Raw genomic sequence first — 6,609 nt, 5'->3', positions numbered from 1 at the left:
TTCTTCAATTTGTTGAACATCATAGTAATTATAAACACCCTTAGCATACAAAGATACGATTCCATTATCACTAAACTCACATTGGTAGGGAAGGTGTTTCTTAGGGTCTTCAGAACAACAAGTAAAATCATATATTTCACATAAATTCCAAGCATAGCATTGCAAACGATGAATCTGATCCAGTAAAAGTTTCCCTTTTTCAGATATGTGATGTCGCACATAACAAGCATGCTCATCTAAAGATTTGCCCTCAACTAAGGCCCTGTTCGGAACTTCCCTGCTCCGTGGAGTTGGGGAGCTGGGTTTTGGCAGCTCCATCAAATTAAGCTAAAGTTTGGTCCGCTCCCAGAGCGGAGTTAAAGGAGCCGAGAGAAACCGAACGCAGCCTAAGCTAGTTGGGGTTTTAGCACGAGCACATAGGGATCGAAGATGATCCAGGTAAAAAGCTTCAGGAGTGTGATAGATTTTGAGTGGTTCTTCAACCATTGGTGTAGTAGGTATAATATTTTTTTTGGTATTTTGCATTTCCTACCCATAACTAAAGATAGAAAACAACTAAGAATAGCAAATAAAAATTACTCAGTGATAAAGCAAACAAGCACACACGAGAATATTCACCCCACGCTATGACTCCCCAGCAACGGCGCCCGAAAAATGTCTTGGTAATCCACAAGTATAGGGGGTCAATTGTAGCCTCTTTTGATAAGTAAGAGTGTCGAACACGACGAGGAGCTATAGGTAGAACAAATATTCCCTCAAGTTCTATCGACCACCGATACAACTCTACGCATGCTTTACGTTCGCTTTACCTAGAACAAGTATGAAACTAGAAGTACTTTGTAGGTGTTGTTGGATAGGTTTGCAAGATAATAAAGAGCACAAAAATATAAACTAGGGGCTGTTTAGATAAATAAGCAATAAAGTAAATATAGTGAGTGTGGAAAAGTGGTGGTAGGAGTTGTGAAATTGTCACCAAGCAATCTGACTACTTTACTAGACCCATAGCAAGTTTTATGTGGGAGAGGCATAAGCTAACATACTTTATCTTCTTGGATCATATGCACTTATGATTTGAACTCTAGCAAGCATCCGCAACTACTAAAGATCAATAAGGTGAAACCCAACCATAGCATTAAAGTATCAAGTCCTCTTTATTCCCATACGCCATGACCCACTTATCTGTGTTTGTGTTTCAATCACTCACGCAACATAGACAATAAGCAAACCATGAACATATTGCAAACCCTACAACGGGGATACCTCACGCTTGCGCGACACGGAGAGCACCATAGGACAACAACATAACCACAAGCAAATTAAACCAATCCTAGCAATTCACCAATTACCGATAGGACAACGAAAATCTACTCAGATATCATAGGATGGCAACACATCATTGGATAATAATATGAAGCATAAAGCACCATGTTCAAGTAGAGGGTACAGCAGGTTGCGGAAGAAGTGGACCACTGAATATAGATGGGGGAAGGTGATGGATATGTTGGTGAAGATGACGGTGGTGGTGCTGTAGATCGCGGTGATGATGATGGCCCTCGGCGGCGTTCCAGCGCAACCGGAAGCGACGGGGAGAGAGCCCCCCTTTTTCTTCTTCTTCCTTGACCTTCTCCCTAGATGGGAGAAGGGTTTCCCCTCTCGTCCATGGTCTCCATGGCGTGGGAGGGGCGAGAGCCCTCTGAGATTGGATCTGTCTCAATGTCTCTCTCTGTTTCTGCATTCCCAGATTCTGCCCTTTCACCATTTCTTATATATCCGGAGGTCCGTAACTCCGATTGGATTGAAACCTTCACCACGATTTTTTCCCAAAAATTAGCTTCCTTGCGGCAAAAAAAGAGCAGCAACCACCTGTCGGGGTGCCCACGAGGGTCAGGGGCGTGCCTGCGCCCCTGGGGCGTGCCCCCTGCCTTGTGGCCCCCTCGAGCATCGTCTCGCGTTGATTTTTCTTCTAAAAAATCTTAAATATTCCAAAAAAAATCTCCATTCGTTTTTATCCCGTTTGGACTCCGTTTGATATGGGGTTTCTGCGAAACATAAAACATGCAACAAACAGGAAGTGGCACTAGGCACTGGATCAATATGTTAGTCCCAAAAATAGTATAAAAATTTGCGAAAAGTATATGAAAGTTGAATAATATTGGCATGGAACAATAAAAAATTATAGATACGACAGAGATGTATCAGGGCTCCCGCGGATCTGGAGGCGGAGGCGGCCAAGAAGGGAAAACCCTCATTTTCAGACGATTCCGAAGCGGATGCCGATGCCACCCCAAAGCGGCGCCCCAGGTCGAAGCCTTCGGCTGAATCGTTAGTATACGAAGACACCACATACATATCCGATTTCATACCTTATTATTTTATCATACTGAAGTGCGTATTATAGCCCGTCTTGCGACCTCCCCCAACGGTCATCGTCATCCGGGAACTTGCTAGGGACGAATGCGATGGAGAGCGAGTCACCTCCGTAGATCTCTCCACCCACTGCCCGGGATAACACCGAAGTGCTATCTCGAGAGACCGTGAAGGTGGCGGCAGAGGGTGATACCTCCGTTGCCGAAGAGAGGGGGAAATCCACCCCTACGGAGACCGGTGATGGGGGCAACGCTCAATTCGGCGCCCAACCGAATATTATTTTGGAGACCCGTACGGCTCCAGAATTGGAGCAGCAACCTTCTTCAAGAGAAGGGGCGCGCCGACTCCACCGGCGTCCTCCATCAATTCGGAGGTGCCAGACATTCTGATGGGAGCGCTTCAAAGTGCGTCCATTGTGGAAGAACACCGTACCCTTATGGGTACGGTGGTTGACAAGGTTTGGTCCGTGAAAAACGGATTGAACCAAGCTTACACCAGCCTTCTAACAGGCTTTGAGGTATGTGAAGTAATGTATTTTTAGTTATTTGCAAAAGGAATAACTGTGTATAGATAGCAGCCCCTGAGACTCTGTTCGGTGTTTCCCGAAGAAGGGCCGAGCAGAGGATCGAATAATATATCACACGAGCTAACATATATGTCTATGTTGATGAGCAAGCTGCAAAGTTGGCGGCAGCCTCGCATGCATCCAAAGTCTTTGAACTAAAGCGGATGCTAGAAGCATACCTGAACTGATACGAGTTCCAATTTGTTATCTAACTGAGTGTAACGCCCCGAATTCGATGCGCCAGGTGTCTTCCAGCTATTCGTCGTTGTTGCCATGTCATTTGCTTGCGTGTTGCATTTTGCCATGTCATCATCTACATTTCATCTGTATGCTTTTCAAAACTTGCATCTGTTCGGGTTTCCCTGGTTCTCTCCGTTGTCCGTTCTGAGCCCAACCACACTCGCACACTGTCGGATTTAGGGTTCCGGCAGACCCTCAAGGTTCGAACATTGGGGTGCACACGGAGATCACACCTCCTGCCTACCTGTGTCTCACCGCCTCGCAAGGATCTAAAACTACACGAAGAACAAAACAAGGGACACAGGATTTATACTGGTTCAGGTCACCATTGTGGTGTAATACCCTACTCCAGTTTGTGGTGTGGTGGATTGCCTCTGGGGCTGATGAGGAATAGTACAATGGAAGAACAGCCTCGGGAGGGTCTGTTCTTGGTTGGTGTGATGAACTGCTAGGGGGAGTTCAGTCGCTTCTCTCTCTATGTCTCAGATGCGGATCCGATCCCTCTACCCTGTGGGTGGCTAGTCCTATTTATAGGCGAAGGCCCCGGGCCTCTTCTCAAATATTGAGCGGGAAGGGCGCCAACAATTGGCCATTTTGAAGGGGAACATCTAGTACACTTATCCTAACTAAAGTTGGTCCTCGCCTGCCAAAGACCCTGACGATGACGCCGTATTGGGCTCCACGATGACCTCCATTCTGCCGCCCGGCTGGTCTTGGTCTTGTTGCACCGAAATGGTTGCCTTTGCTTGATACCCTTGCCTGCACTTGCCCCCTTTGCACCAAAGAGGAAACAAGGACTCTGGGCAGGCCGGCGCCCGCCTGGCGCCCGCCTGGCCTTGGTCGTCACGGCTCGCGTCATGAGCACCTCGTGAGGTACCCTGCCTTGATCTCTCCGCCTCCTCGCGAGCCAGCCTGACGAGGCCGTGCCTGAGGAAGCCTCCAGTCGTCCGCCCCACGAGGCTTGGCCCCTCGCGAGGGTCTTGAGCATGTGCTGATGAAGATGGGCCGTACTAGGCCACTCCTTGAGCCACGCCGCAGGCCGCAGGCAGGCAAGTCTGGGTACCCCCGTTCCCAGAACGCCGACACACGCGCTCGTCGCACCTCTCAGGCCTTGTTTCGTGAGAGGGGGGAAATGTTCTTGGAATAGGCCGAGGTTTGCCGAGTGGCCTTGGTATATCACCGGTAGACCGCCTGTCAAGTTTCGTTCCATTTGGAGTCCGTTTGACATCCCAACGGTTAACCGCGTAGCACGAAACCCCTCTCTCTTTGCAGCCCAGCCCATCTTCACCACAGCCCATGAGCCCATCCAAACCCCCTCCATGCTCTCGGTCGTTCGATCACGATCGTGTGGGCAAAAACCGCACCCTATTTGGACACTCCTAGCTCCCTCTACCTATATATGTATGTGTGCCTCCCCCGAAATTCTCGGTCTAAACCCTAACCTTCTTCCCTCCGTGCCGCCGGACACCTCTCCCCACCGTCCGGACATGTCAGCCCATCCCCGCGCCGCTCACCGGAGCTCCCCGTCGTCGTCCCCGCCATCTTCGGCCACCGCGCCGCTCGCCGGAGCTCCCCGCCGTCGTCCTCGCCCGGATCTGGTCAACCGGGACCAGATCCACCGGTCCTTCCAACCAAACGCCGCCCCGCTGCGCTCGGATCTCCTCGTCCCGCACGCCTCCGTCCCGAGTTGACTTTTCGCGAGGGTATATTCCACCAAGTCCTTGTTTTCTAACATTTTGTGCACCTATTTGCCAGGCCATAACTTTGTGTGGGCTGCTCTGTTTTGTGCGTATAATATATCAAAATGTTTGCTGTGAGATGCTCTTCATTTTGTTACACTGTGACATGCTTGTTTGAGTCCATATTGGTGCCATAATCATCGTTGCAAAAGTGCTATATGATGTTAACTGCTGTCTGTTAATAGAATTTGTTGTTTTGTCTTTTTCATTACATTTTGTGTGTGCATCCTATGAGCTTGATGTCTACATGATTTTGAGCTACATCATGCCATATTTACTGTGGTGCAACCCATGTATTTTTTGTCAGTCTTATAGTGAGTGCATCAAGCTCGTGAAGTAGGGTACTTGCTGTTACTGTTTTGCTAGGCTGAAACTGCTATATCATGATGCTATGTAAACCTGCTGTTACAAGTCATTCTATGCATAATCTGGAGATGTTCACTAAGGATGTTTTGTTATACATGTCATGCTCTATCCATCCATGCCCTTGGTTGCATTTATAGCCTGATGTATCTTGTTGTAATCTTCTCTCTATTTCTAAATAATGCTGTTGTCAGCCTATTAACATTAAGTTCAGTTTTGCCATGTGTTTTACTAGTGATCCTTGCACCCTATGAACTTGCTCTTGCCATGCTTAGCTTCATAAATATTCCATCTTACTGTTGCTCACCTTGTCATGCCATTTATTGCTCTGTGGTGAGTTGTACAAGCTCACCAACATGCCTACTTATCGTTGTTCCTGCCATGTACTGTTATTATAACTGTCGTATCATTTGCCATGTTTGCATAGATGCTACCATGTTTTCTGTTGATCTTTGGAATAAGTTGAGTAAGGGAGTTTTGTTCTTTGTCTTCAGTACGAGCATGCCATGCCTTTGTTTGCCATGTTAGGTTCTTATAACATGTTGTTTGATAGCTCTAAACATTGCAACCTGGTGTTATTTCTGCCATGTCCAGTGATTTCTGCCAAGTCTGCGAAACTGTTATTATTTGCAATCTTGCCATGTCCTTTTGAGTATGTTCTAACGTTTTATGGAGATAGCTCAGTGTTCATGTTTTGTCATGCTTGACCTGTAAATCATGTCCATGCCTTTTGTTCTCATGTTAGGGTCCAGTAGCTTATTTCTATGATGCTTGCAAGATGCCTAGTTGCTGTTTTGGGCAGATTGTTGTTATATCTTGTTTGGAGTGTATGTGTTGCACCGTTGCTCCGTTTTGAGTGTGCTTTATATGAAACTTGCTTGATTTTGCATGTAGTTTCATATTATCATGTTGCATCCTTGTTTTGAGGTGTTTGCTTGATGTTTGTATGCATTTTGCATCAATGCCATGTTTAAATTGTTTTGCTCATATCTTCTAGGCTGTAGCTCCGAACTAAATGAACTTTATATGTAACTTGACTAGAATCTCGTGTAGATCACCTTGGTACATCTTAACTTACTGTTTAACAAATTGAACATAAGGTTTATTCAGTTCTGGACCAATTTCTAAATTTGCATATGAGGACTTACCGGAATTGTTATATGTTGTTTCCGGCCTCATTTAACCTTGCTTTGATGTGTTGTTCTTGTATGCATCATCTCTTGCCATGAGTAGCTTCATGTAGCCTCTGTCATGCATCATACTTGGTTGAGCATCATGTCATGGTTATGTGTTGTGTGTTTACCTTGTTGTTTGCTTCTTTCCGGTTGTGCTCCT

Source organism: Triticum dicoccoides, chromosome 4B (assembly GCF_002162155.2).
Source record: "Triticum dicoccoides isolate Atlit2015 ecotype Zavitan chromosome 4B, WEW_v2.0, whole genome shotgun sequence".
Taxonomy (NCBI): Eukaryota; Viridiplantae; Streptophyta; class Magnoliopsida; order Poales; family Poaceae; genus Triticum; species Triticum dicoccoides.
The sequence above is the reverse complement of the archived record's forward strand: the minus strand, read 5'-3'. Positions refer to the sequence as shown.